Raw genomic sequence first — 14776 nt, 5'->3', positions numbered from 1 at the left:
GAGAGTTTCTTGTGGTCCGCCCGGAGATGTGTCAGGTCCACCGCTATCTTATCGATCTTGGTCTCCAGCGATGTACGGGTCAACTGCATGGATTCCTCCAGGCGCTCCATGGCCGCCAGCATGGTGTCTAGTTTGGAGGCAGTCTGGTCAGCCTCGGAGTTCTTCACCATCTTTCCCTTGTTCAGTGTCCCACCGGTGCCGGTCTTCGCTCTTGTCCCCCCTGACATTGGGCTGGTCGACGCCGCAAAGCAGCCGGGTGGGTAGGCCCCCGCAATCAACACTGTTGAGTCCCGTGTGTGGTGGCTACAAGGTCAGGCACTCTGCGCCGCTCGCTCCGGGCGGTGCGTGGCTGGCGAGGGGACCGCTATGCCGCCTAGGCCCCCAGGATCCCGCTCTGCGGCACCGCCTGGGGAGGGCGAGAAGGCGGTGCCGTGTTTGATGTGGGAGCTCCTATGCGTCACCGGGTGCCACTATGAATGTCTCAATGGCGAACCGCCTCCTGGTAGTGCCACGTGCGGGCCGGCTAGGTCGGATCGCGTGGCTTCTCCGGCCGTTCCTGTCCCCCGGGTCTGGGAGGTTCCGCCTGTCCGGGCAACTCTGGACACTACCCAGTGCAGCGCAGGGCTCCGTGCGCCTCAGCGAGGCGTGTGACAGTGGTGATGTGTGTGGGGTTGCACTGGTTCCGCACCCGCGCAGGTAGAGTCTAGCCCCCCTGATGTAGGGCCATCCGTCAGCAGGGTTGCACAGACGTGGTCGTGGTCTGCAGAGGGTGCGGGCCGGGGCCCCGAAGGCGGGCCAGGTCCGATGTCGGTCAGTGATTGCCGCAGGGTGGAAAGTGGGAACAGGGGCCCAGGGTATGTGGCTTCACTGTCTCTGTTGGTGGTCGCCGGTGCCCAGGGGCAACAGGGTCAGTGGGGGCCCCCAATCGGTGGAACGCGATCCCTCTCCGGGGACCACGTGGCTCAGTGGGGCGGTCCTGGCGCCGTCAGGCAGGAGGGCCGGTGTCACAGTCTTTGGTGGTCGAGGGTGCCACCTCCGCGTCCAGATGCTGGGGCCCCTGAGCAGTGGGGTTGCCGGGGGCACCAGGCGCAGTGGCGCGATCCCGTTCCCCACTCTTTGTTGCTCGGGGGAGGGTGCACGCGGCGCGGCCTACCTCGTAGGGCCGGATCCCCGGCCTCTGGTGATCGAGTCGCCGGCCGGAAGTGGGCCCTGGGCGGGTAGTTGCCGAGGCCGCCGCCGGTCGGAAGGTCTGTGGCTCCGATCCGCCCCAAAGTCGCACCGGCGGTGGATCAGGCTCCGGGGTGCACTCGGTCCAAGTCTGGGTCCGCCACAGCTGGAAATTGCGGAGAATTGGCCCGTGGTAGGGGAGCTTCACTCGGAGCTCAGCCCGGGCACGTCCGTTCACATCGCGTGCTAAGCCACGCCCCAATATTTAGCATTTATGTTATTTGCCTACATGTCAATATCATGCCCCGTAGCGGAATCTCACTAGATAGGAGCGACCGCTCAACTGCCATGGCATAGATGTCCTAGCTTTTCCAAGTCTTTTCTCAGACCGGTCGAGCTTGCACCCTAGCGCAGTCTGTCTTTAAACCGGCCAAACGGAGCGTGAAAGCAGCAGACCAGCGCACTCTGGTTTAGATTATGTGCACGTTGGCTTTTTAAGCTGTGAGCAGACACACATCCTCCTTGCAGTTCTTTGAAACGCCGGTTTGTCTCCCCTGGTGGCTGATGCACTTGGAGGTAATTAGATAGGCTGTTTTGCTTCGTAGTACAGGATAGGAACCTATACTGTTTATCTATTACTGAAGCATGCCATTTTTACAGCTTTGAACGCCCTTTCTACAGTAATCCGCTTGAAGGTCCCTCGCCGCTCCCACCCACTGGGTGAGTCAGGGTGCCGGTGCACGTTTGACCTTATTCCGTGTAATCTTTATGGTTGTCTACACATACCCTGGTTAGTCTTAATGTCGTTTTTTGTGACTTTTTAGTACTGTGGGACATCCCCAACCGTGATGAATCAACTGGAAACAAATAACCTATAATCATGAAGTAGTTTCTGCTTTCAAGCTTGTGAACAGAAGATGCTCGGTTATAAGTTAAATGATAATTAAACCCCCACACACACAACCCTTCACACACACACACACCCACACACACAAACCCCCCACACACACAACCCCCAACACACACAACCCCACACACAACAACCCCCCACACACAACCCTACACACACAACCCCCAGACACACAACCCCCCAGACAGACAACCCCACACACACACAACCACCCCCACACACATGCCCCCACTCGCACTCCCACACACACAACCCCCCCCCACACACAACTCCCCACAGACACAACCCCCAACACACACACAACACCCCCATGCACACCCCCCCCACATACAACCCCCCACACACAGAACCCCTCACACAAACAACCCCAGACACACAACCCCACACACAACCCCACACACACAACCCCACAAACACACAACCCCCAACACACACACACACAACCCCACACACACATAACACACACTCACACAGACAGACACACCCCACAGACCCCAAACACGCACCCACTCACACACCCACACACATACACAACTCCCACACACAACTCCCCCACACATACACAAACCCACCCACACACAACCCCACACGCACACCCACCCACACACACACAGACACCCCCCAACACACACCCCACACACACCCACACACACACCCACCCCACACACACACACAACTCCCCACACACACAACCCCACACACTCACACAACCCCCCCCACACACACAACCCCACACACACACAGAACCCCACACACAACCCCACACACACACAACCCACACACACGCACAACTACACACACACAACCACACACACACAACCACACCCACACAACCACATGCACACAACCAAATGCACACAACCACACGCACACAGCCACATGCACACAACCACAAGCACACAACCACAAGCACACACACAACCACACTCAACCACACAACCACACACACAACCCCACACAACCCCAATTCCAACACACAACCACACACACAACCCCAAACACAACACACACAACTACACACACAACCACACACGACCACACACAACCTCACACAACCATCTATCTATCTATCTATCTATCTATCTATCTATCTATCTATCTATCTATCTATCTATCTATCTATCTATCTATCTATCTATCTATCTATCTATCTATCTATCTATCTATCTATCTATCTATCTATCGCCCTCACTCTATCGCCCCTCACTCAATCAATCTATCTATCACCCTTGCTCTATCTATCTATCTCCCTCACTCTATCTATCTATCTATCTATCTATCTATCTATCTATCTATCTATCTATCTATCTATCTATCTATCTATCTATCACTATCTATCTATCTATCTATCTATCTATCTATCTATCTATCTATCTATCTATCTATCTATCTATCTATCTATCTATCTATCTATCTATTTATTTTAAAGTTTTATAGAGCGCGAACTTGACCCGTGAGGGTATCAGAGCGCTTTACAGATTCAATAGAGTAATACAAGGTTACGGCAGGACATAAAAAACCAAAAACAGGCAAAAAAAGGAAAATCAGTACGTCGAAGAAGTTACAGAAACAGGGGGTCGTAGGTGGGACGGGGTAGCATACAAGTACTGTACATTGAGGAATAAAATAAACTATAACAGCAGGAACACAAATAATACAATAAACAAAGGAGAAATGTTCAAGGACTCAGGACAAGGCAATAGTCTCTCAGGTGGCTGCGGGAACGAGTTTAGCCAAGGAATTTACCCATGAGAAAGGCCTTGGCCTCTTTTTTGAAGCGTGCAAAGGAAGTGATTTTTCTGATGTCGGGAGGGAGGGAGTTCCATATTCTTGGTGCAGTCCCGGTGAAAGATCTATCTATCTATCTATCTATCTATCTATCTATCTATCTATCTATCTATCTATCTATCTATCTATCTATCTATCTATCTATCTATCTATCTATCTATCTATCTATCTATCTATCTATCTATCTATCTATCTATCTATCTATCACCCTCACTCTATCTATCTATTGCCCTCACTCTATCTATCTATCGCCCTCACTCTATCTATCTATCTATCTATCTATCTATCTATCTATCTATCTATCTATCTATCTATCTATCTATCTATCTATCTATCTATCTATCGATCGATCGATCGATCGATCGATCTATCTATCTATCTATCTATCTATCTATCTATCTATCTATCTATCTATCTATCATCTATCTATCTATCTATCTATCTATCTATCTATCTATCTATCTATCTATCTATCTATCTATCTATCTATCTATCTATCTATCTATCTATCTATCTATTTATCTATCTATCTATCTATCTATCTATCTATCTATCTATCTATCTATCTATCTATCTATCTATCTATCTATCTATCTATCTATCTATCTATCTATCTATCTATCTTTCTATCTATCTATCTATCTATCTATCTATCTATCTATCTATCTATCTATCTATCTATCTATCTATCTATGTATGGAGCAGAGCGGCTATCTACTTATCCAAAGCCCAGCCGATGTAAGTGCCGAAGAAAGCCGTCCCTCCCTTTGACACACCGGGAAAGAAGCTGCCTTTTCTCATGCCGAGAAATCCAGCTTCAGTGTTTCCAGTCACCCTGGCTGGTTACTGGGAGATCGAGTCCTGAGAGCGAGATACAAGACCTCCTTCATTCTATAACCAAGGTACGGAGCTGATTAAAACCTTAAAGAGAATTCTTGATTCAGATTCTTGGCAAAAACCCAACTTAACTTAAAACTGCAACTTACTTACTCCTTCTCACGTATTAGGCTTAGATCAGGTACACCGGGGTAGGCGTATCGTAGAAGCACCAGTTGAGTTTGTTAGTCAATGTTTTTATGTATGTAAATATTTGATCAGTTTTAAAGTATCATATGGCTAAGAAACCATATCAATGCTTTTACAGTATTATTTCATAATACTCCTTTTACTGTACGCACTTTACTTCAAGATAAGTATTGCAATTGTGGCAATTCATTTCTCTTGCATGAGAAAGAAGACAGCTCAATAAAATAACACCTTTTATTGAAAACGCCCGTCTCTCTATTTCTCTGCACTCTGGTGAAATTAAGCATGCACGATTGACTGAGTGAAATAGCTGCCTATTGTTTTCACACAACTCTGGAGATATACTCCTTATTCTGGGGGAGCAAAGTTGTCATGTTATATGGTTGTCAGAAGCTAATATCTTCTTGTGTAAATCAGAGAAGTTAATCTCTCCCTATTAATTCGAGAAAGTTTCTAGTGACCTCTGAGCTAGCTGGCAAAACTAATTAAGTCTAACATAGTCAGGAGAGACCTAGATGACCTCAGTCCTACGTCTACATTGCTGTTTATGTTATTCCAGTGCGCAGAGCCTAGGGTGACTGGAAACACCGGAGCGGGATTTCTCGGCGTGAGAAAAGGCAGCTTCTTTCCCGGTGTGTCAAAGGGAGGGACGGCTTCCTTCGGCACTCGCATCAGCTGGGCTTCGGATAAGTAGATAGCCGCTCTGCTCCACACCACCGTGTGTTGCTTAAGGCAAGTGTTGGTATATTTATACCTGGAAGGTGCTGTGTTTGATGTAAGGTTGGACATAAGATGTCAATAAAAGATGTCAATAAGAACTGGCCGTTCTTTTAGTGCTCACAGGAGTTCTATGACAAATCAAAACAAAAGCATTGGGAATTCCCAGGTTGCTGGAGGTTTGGTTTGTTGAAAGAACTCGTTGTGCTCTCTAGGAGTCTAAGGAAGTAGCCTTGCCGTATTTGGGCTGCATGGGCTATGACTAAATATGGGTATTATTCTTATGCCTTTATTAGGACATGATTTATTATAACCACATAAGGGCATAAGTCTGGAATATTTAATTAGGGTCCTAGATACATTCACAACACCTCCAGCCAACAATGTGGCAACTTGAAGCGAGAATCTAACCAAATAATGGTCCGACCAACAAATCAGTAGTGCAGGAAGGATGGTGATTTCCTTAATGTTAGAAAAAACCAGATCGAGTAGGTGACCTGCACTATGAGTGGGTCCAGAATTAAGTAGATTTAGGTTAAGGTACGCTAAGTCAGCAATAAATTCAGCAGCTGATGTACTATTAGGATTTTCTAAGTGCAGGTCGATATCTCCAATAAGGGAGAAATTAGCTACCTTCATAACTAGCGGGCCAATAAGTTCTGGAAGGGTCGCCGTCCAAGTAGTAGCCGGGCCAGGTGGACAATAGATAAGTATACCAGATAGCGTGAAATTGGGGGTGAGGGCAAGTTTGAATATAGCTGCTTCACAGTTGGAGCATGGCAATTGGATGATATCACAACTATGTGGGAAGAGATTTCCCATGAGAAGAGTCTAAGTAAGAAATTATACAGTTACAGTTTGAAGATGTTATCTCATCGAGAAATTGGAGCGTATGAATGCTCGTATCGCTTATCACCTGCAAGTCTATACTCCAAATCTAGAAGAATCATTTGGGTGAGTCTAGGTCTTGCTGCAACACGAAACCGAGTTCTTAAATCTGTACAAGAAATTGAATATTTAGCTGAAAAAGAGCTTGAAAGTACTGATATTGTGAAAACAAATATGTTGGATACATCTTATCCAAATAGAAGTCATCATCTTGAAAACATTTGTCTCTATGAAGTGCTGCAAAACTATATTTTTAAACAGAATATATCCGAAAACATTAATAATGGTATATATGCCGTTATTGGTTCTGAAGGATGCCTGGTGAAACAAAGAAAAGGACATTTGATTAATCACCGTAAACTGAGTTGCGAAACACCAGACAAAAGGGAATTTTACTTTTTTGCTCTTTGGCAACTTTTCAAGCCATGGCGTTCAGAATTGGAATTACTTTGAGATTTTGAGAGCTATGAAGATTCCTCCAATGCATCTAAAGATACTATAGAATGTCCTGTTTTTGCTAATTATGTCAAAATGTTGAATGACGAAATTGAGCAAGAAGCTACAATTGCAGCTGAGATTGCTAGAGACAGTTCTCAAGACAGTCAAACTTCTGCTCCGTTGAGTCAGGACCCACTGGGAGAACCAATTGTTCTAAATGAAGCAGCAACTGCTATGGAAGAGGTGGAAACAGTAATGTATCAAGGTCAAGAGCATCTAACAAACTTAGGAAACTTGGAAGAACCACTAAATCTTGAGCAGAAAGAAATATATGAGCAAGTGAGAGAACAGATTGACCATGGATTTCTTCATGAGAAGAAAGAGCGCTCTTGCTCATCATTTGAACCTATCCGTATGTATGTGAGTGGACAAGCTGGAACAGGAAAAAGTTTTTTAATTAAAGTAATCGCAAGTTTTCTACAGAAAAGAACTGACTCGCATTTGTCTTGTGTTGTCACTGCTCCAACTGGGTTGGCGGCACACAATATTAAAGCAATTACTTTACATTGTTTATTAATGCTACCAGTAGAGCATGACAACAAATTATAATACCACAAGCTATCTGGAATAGCTTCTTATGAAGTTTCAAGAGTGTTGAAGAAAATGAAGCTTCCCATTATTGATGAGGTAAGCATGGTCTCAAACTTAATACTTACCTTTGTGCATTTAAGAATGCAGCAAATTCTTAAAACAGAGTATGACGTATTATTCGGAGGAAAACACGTCATAGTTTTTGGAGATCTTCTACAACTTACTCCTGTAAAAGGACAGCCAGTGTTCAAAACACTGCTGCATGAAGATACTAGAAAGTCTTTGGGGAGTATTGGCAATGTAAACATTTGGTCATATTTTCAGTATAAGGAACTTACTACTAATATGCGACAAGCAAATGATGTTGATTATGGAACTATTCTTCAAGATATAAGAATTGGAAAATTGACCGAACATGGCAAGCAAGCTTTACAGACATGATTACTTTCCAATTTGTTTCCAAATGCAAATATTGTCGCAGAGAAAATATACATGAGAATTGCAGAAAACAAATCTGTAATATGCTTAATGCCAACACTGCATGAATGTTCCATATTCAATGAATAAATGTTAAAGTTGGAAAATTAAGAAATTATAAAATTGGAAGCAATTGATAAAATAGAACATGAAGGAATCAGTAATATTTTGAGTAAAAACTTGAAGAGGAAATTGGATTCTTTAGAGAAATCGATAAGTAAAACTGCTGGTTTAGAAAATAATTTGTATGCATGTGTAAATTGTAGGGTAATTTTGCGACGTAATTTGAATGTGCAAAAAGGTTTAGTAAATGGAGCAATGGGTCAAATTGTTGATTTTGTTAATTATGTAAACAGATCTGGCATTGAATTTTTGAAAATCAAATTTGACGAAATTGATGAAGTACAACAAGTTAGTCATTGTGCAGCTCTTTTTTTGCTTGTAAAAGATTTGTATGTCTACAGAAAACAGTTTCCTGTTTGTTTGGCATATGCGGTGACCATTCATAAATCTCAAGGTTTAAGTGTAGATTGTGCTTTAGTAAATATTGGAAGTACCAAGTTTAAAGAAGGTATGGCATATGTTGCTTTGTCTTGAGTCAGAACTTTATCTGGATTGTACTCGATTGATTTTGATGAGACAAAAGTTTCTGCAGATGCCAACTGTGTGAAAGAGTATAATAGGTTAAGAAGAGAATATGCACCCAATTTAGGTCAATATCCAGTGATTGAAAAGCGTGTGGTAGGTAGAAAATGAAGATTTGAGAATATCTGTTCTGAAACAGTAGAGAAAGATAAAAAACAAGATAAAGTTGCGCCTCCAAACAAAAAGACAAAGGACAGTGTTGAAGAGAATGTTGGTTATCGTTTGAAAATAGTTCTGTTGTCAACTGCTATGCTAATGTAGTTGTTAGGGTTGTTTTTTTTCTTCAAAGTTTCCAACAGAAAATTGTAGAAAATCGGGAAAAAAGATTCTGTTGATTGTTGAATTCTGTTTAGGAGAAATGTACTAGTGATAAAAGTAAAATACAAAGTGTTTCTGATATTCGAAATGTTTTAGACATATGTTCTGGTTCTAGTCAATTTACGCAGCATATTCAGCAAGATTGTCAGGAATTTTTAATGTTTATGCTTGGTGTACTGGAAGATGAAGGTTTAGATGTTGAAAACCTTTTTGGCCTTTCTTATAAATGGCATCATGACTGTCGAAATTATTTGTTTTCATGTAGCACTGACATAGACACTGAGAGATTCATATATTTGACTTTACCTGACTGTGAATCAGTGTCTTTTGACAATCTAATTAGAGGAGCAAGGCAAAACATGGAGTGTAGCCAATGTAAATCAGAAATGTCATCAACATTATTTATACAAAGATATGGACAGTATGTTATTTTAATGCTGCAACGTTGTAGAACTGATGGAACAAAATTGAAAACTTGAATAAAAAAATTTGTAGCTGGTCAATGTTCAACATCAGGAAGAACTTTTATAGCTGTTGTTATTATTTTTCATGATGGACCTTCTACCACATCTGGACATTACATTGTTTATTTAAAATGTCTGAAAGGTTGGATACAGTGTAATGATACTCAATTAGTTTTTAAGCAACGTTTGCCCAAAGAGTTATCAAATTCTTACCTAATATTTTTAATGACAAAATGTTAGGATCAAAATTTGCCCTTTAGGATTACTGCTGTTAAGGTACATTAGTCTGGTGTTGTATAGTATTTTATAAGTGAGGGTGAGGAGCTTGAAGATGATCCTTTTGTTGATATTGAGCCAGTGTAGGTGTACCACGTGGTGAGTGATGTGGGTGCAGCCGAGGACATTGATGATCAGTCACGTAGTGGTCTTTTGGATGTGTTGTAGTTGTTGTAGGTGTTTGGCTAGAATTCATGTGTAGAGTGTTTTACCTCAATGTAGTCTGTTGCTGATGAGGGCCTGTGTCACTGTTCTTCTTCTTTTGGTTAGGATCCACTTGTAAATGTGGCGGAGCATGTGGAGGGTGTTATAGCAGTACGAGGACACAGTGTAGACTTGCTTACACATGGAGAGGGAGCAGTTGAGGTTGAATCCTATGTTGTGCACATGGTTGGTAGGTGTTGGTACTCTTCATACTGTAGTCAGGTAGCAGGAGTTGTCTGAGGCTGATGGAGTGGATCTGAGGATGAGTACCTTCATCTTCTGCCAGTTTGTGTTTACAGTGCTGCTCTTTATGTAGTTAGTGACGTCCTTCATTGTGTCGTGGAGGTTGCTTTTGGTGGTATGTGGCTTCTTGGTGAGGAAGAGGATGAGCTGGGTGTTCTTTGTGTAGGAGATGTTGTTGAAGTTGTGATGGTGGCTACTTGTGTTAGGGTGGCCATGTAGATGTTGAAAAGCGTCGGACTGATGGATGACTCCTGGGGAACCCGTAGATGATGTCAGTGGTTTGGGATCAGAAGGCTGGTAGGCAGACGTTCAGGATTACTATGGAACAACGTCCAAACAAAGGACTTGATGCACACTATTTGGCCGTAAGGAAAAGTGTGCGAAACCATTAAGGACTTTTTTGCTGTGTATTTTGTCAGCATCTAATTGTTTTTTTTAAAATATTTTTTATTAACATTTTTATCAGTAAGCAGAAAGAACAAAGTGTATAAACAGGGAATCTTGATACACCATCCAGTTTTTTGCTATCAACATACACCAATCTTATAAAATAAAAAAAAAAGAAGAAAAATAAGCAAGAGAGAGAAAGGTATGAGCTTCAAAACAATATGGCAAAAAAAAGGATTCATATCCAATTGGCTACAGGTGCCCACAATTTCAAACCCAACATTTTCTTTCTCTTGCCCTTAGATCTATAAACCACAGTCTCAAGATGATATATGGATAGAAATCTAGATTGCCAATTGATAAATGTTGGTGCTTCAGCATCAAGCCATTGGGTCGTTATACAAAGTCGGAAAATAGACATACAGATAAAGATCAATCCTGCTTCGGCCTCCTTCCCCGGTCTGGCCAAGCTTTCTTGAGAGCCTAAAATCACCAGGTCCGCAGATAATTGCAATTGAATATCTAAACTATGATTTAAAAAATATTTGACGTCCCTGATGAAATGACAAAGTTTAGAACAAAGAAAAAAGACATGAGAAGCACCCGCTGCATATAACCGACAGCAATTGCACGTATCCCCCCGTGCAGAATTCCACTTTGCCAATTTTCCAGGGGTGTAGTATAAAGTAAAAATAGACATAAAATGTTGACTCTTTAAGGGACCATTAAATGAAACATTAGTAGATAACTCAATTATTCTCTCCAAATTAATTAAAGCTATACCAAATTTATTTTGCCACTTTATCTCCCAGACCGAGAGATCATCCTCAGTTTTCTCTTTAAACAGCTGATATAAAGGCCCCATGTTTGATCTTAGTTTAATTGCTTCCATGATTTCAATCCTATTGACTGTAATCAAATTTTGAGTTATTTTTTTGCTCAAAAAAACTTTGAACCTGAAGATATTTAAAAAAATCTGTACGATCTAAATTATATTTCTTCTGCAAAAAATCAAAAGAGACTAACTGGTTCCCCTGAAAAAGATGTCCCACCTTACAAATTCCAGCTTGTTGCCACCTCGCCATGACCTGATCTCTGAATACTTCTGGGAATAGCAGGCAATTCTTGAATGGAGTATACAAATTTTAATTAGAACTTATACCAATTCTCCTCTTAATCTTCCTCCAAATTTCAAAGGCAGTAGAGAGAATCTCAAACTTTGTTTTCTTATAATAACTAGGTTCAATTATACGGACTAGACATTGTCGCGCCTCTGAGCCCAAGAGCATTTTGTAAATAGACGGGGTAGAAAAATCTTCTGTGGGATCGACCTGTAAAAGTAAAACACCCATGTGTTGCAAAAGAGCTATCCAATAATATAAGCGGAAGTTAGGGACACCCCATCCACCTCTTAATCTAGGTAACATACACCATTTGAGAGAGAGAGCTCTCCTTGATCGTCAATAGCATCACAAAAACCTAGAGCACATTCTCTCAATTCGAGAAAAGAAAGAGGTTGAAATAAATAAAGAAATAGTCCGAAATACACATAGAAGTTTTGGAAAAATAAGCATTTTTAAGACATTACTCCGCCCATAAAGTGACAGATGTAAATTATTAATCCTTGTTATTAAGAATATTATTCATGCTGACCAGAGGGGATTTATTCCCGGTCGCCAATTAAATGAACTCATATTTCTAGCAATTGGGGCTATAGATTATGCAATAGAAAAGAAGAAGCCTCTTGCTATCGTTGCAATAGATGCAGCCAAAGCTTTTGACCAAGTGAACTGGCCCTTTCTTTGGAAAGTAATGTCTAAATTTGGTTTCCCAGAGATATTTATTAATGGGGTAAAAACTTTATATAGGGGCCCGAGAGCAAGGATATTAGTAAACGGTAGTCTGTCTGACTGGTTGCATATTTATAGAGGAACAAGACAGGGATGTCCTTTGTCTCCATTACTATTGGACATATATATTGAGCCATTTGTTTGTGCCTTAAGACGAGACCCTGTAATTATCCCCTTTAATATTGGGGAATTAACAATTAGGACCGCATTATATGCGGATGACCTACTTCTTTACACTTCAAATCCATCTGAAGCAATACCCAGATTATTTAAACTTGCAGATGATTTTGGTACAGTCTCTGGATACAGCATCAATAGGGACAAAACAGATGTTATGTGTTGGAATATTCCAGTCTCGTTACCAGAAGCTAAGTTTAAGATGAGATATCTTGGTATCCAACTGACTCAGAAGTTAGAAGAAATCCTTAAGATCAGTTGGGAAACCGTGATAAAGGAGATTAAGAAACTTTTGCTCAAATGGAACTCTCTACCCTTAAATATCTATGGCAGAGTGAATTTAGTTAAAATGATCATTTTACCGAAGGTAACATTTTTGTTTAATTCTATCCCTTTAGTATTCAATAAAAAAGATATTCTTAATTTACAAGGTAGAATAGGATCTTTTATTTGGGCGACAAAATCCCCAAGGATAGCATGGAAAAAGTTAAGGAGAGGCCTAAAATTAGGAGGCTTGGCTCTTCCAGATTTATTATTGTATTGTTATGCCTTCCAGCTCAAAAATTTTAGGCTTTTAGCCAATAAATTGGACTTTGCGTCTAATAGTTTACTTTTTCAGGCCATGTTGCATGACCTCCCATACGATGCAGATTTCTTTTTGTTTAAGTTTGGAGATCAAAAATTCTTCAAAAAGGTTAGATTGAAGGTTTTGAAGGCTGCCCTACATTACTGGTTTCAAATTTGCAAGTTGCTAAGTATTCATTATTATCATTCTTATGCTCCGATTTGGGATTCCCCTGGTACCCCTGATTGTTTGAGTGATCAACTAGCTCTCCCGTTGAAGAGAGCTGGTCTCCTTAGGTGGGGGGACCTTTTAGATGCCTCGAAAGCACTAAATTGGGAATTTTTGCTTAGTTTAACTGGGGGCACTCTCACAAGATTTAAGTTTTATCAATTGTCAGCTTGGTGGGGAAGCCAAACCTGGGATGTAGAGGACGAGAGTCCCCTTTGGGATTTAATTAATAATTCTAGAGTGAGGAGAGGGGAGATGGCATTACTGTATAAAATTCTACTTGATAACAGGGAAAATCTAGAATCAGAGATTGTTAAACTGTGGGACCCCTCAACGCTCCAGATTTCAGATAATTTAAAGAAACTGTGGACAGATTCTTTCACTATGTCTCAGAAAATAATTAAACCTTCTAATCTAAGAAGAAATCATGTATATACTATGTATAGAGTTTACTGGACTCCTGCGAAACTCTCCAAGATGTCTGTTGTTAACTATTCTTTTCCCAGATGCAAGCTACAGGAGGCAAATGATATTCATATGTTTTTTGAATGTCCTAATATACGTAATTTCTGGGAACAGGTGTGTAAGTTTTTGGAGGATGTACTTGCACTTTCAATACTATGTACCTCCGGATTAGTTCTTTTCGGCCTCCATTCGGAATATGTTCTTGATAGCAATTCATCACAGTTTATTTTTTATGTAATAGTGATCGCTAGAAGAGAAATCTGTAAAGCATGGAAATCGGTACTCCCTCCGACATTTGCAGATTGTCTTAAAAACATCATGGTGGTGAGTAAATTTGATTTGTTATGTGGTGGAGAAAAGTCTGTAAACCTATGGTCAGCCTTGAATGCATGGAGTGAAAAATAAACTATACGGTCCAATGATTATGCCAGAGATTTTGTGGTCCTGTCCTTCCTGTGTAGCAAGTAACATCACGTCAGGAAGTTGGATGGGTAACAACCCTACCTCTGGGCAATCTTCATGGGCTATCCACAAACACGAGGGTTGGAATAGGAAGGTTTGTGACAGTGGCCTGAAGAGCGCCTATTCAGAGTAATTACTTTCTGGTGGTATATATGAGGACACAAAAAAAAAAAAATACAAAAAAAAAATCCTTTCTAATGTCTTATTTGCCGAAGTAATAATTGGATCCAAATTTAAACGCACTACATCCTCAACTTTGGCTGAAATTTTAATACCTAAATAGGTTGCTTCGGGTTCAAAACTCAAGTCACTGGGACGACCAGCTTCCGAATGTATCAATTGTGTCTTAGTGACATTTAATTTGTACCCTGAATAACTCCCAAATGTCTCAGCTGCTTCGACAATCTTAGGTAAGGCAGTACTAATATCAGGCGTAACAAGAGCGATATCGTCTGCATACGCGAATACCTTGTACGCACCATTTTGTATC

The sequence above is a fragment of the Lissotriton vulgaris genome, chromosome 3_1, assembly GCF_964263255.1.
Source record: "Lissotriton vulgaris chromosome 3_1, aLisVul1.2, whole genome shotgun sequence".
Taxonomy (NCBI): Eukaryota; Metazoa; Chordata; class Amphibia; order Caudata; family Salamandridae; genus Lissotriton; species Lissotriton vulgaris.
This window is presented reverse-complemented; position numbering follows the sequence as displayed.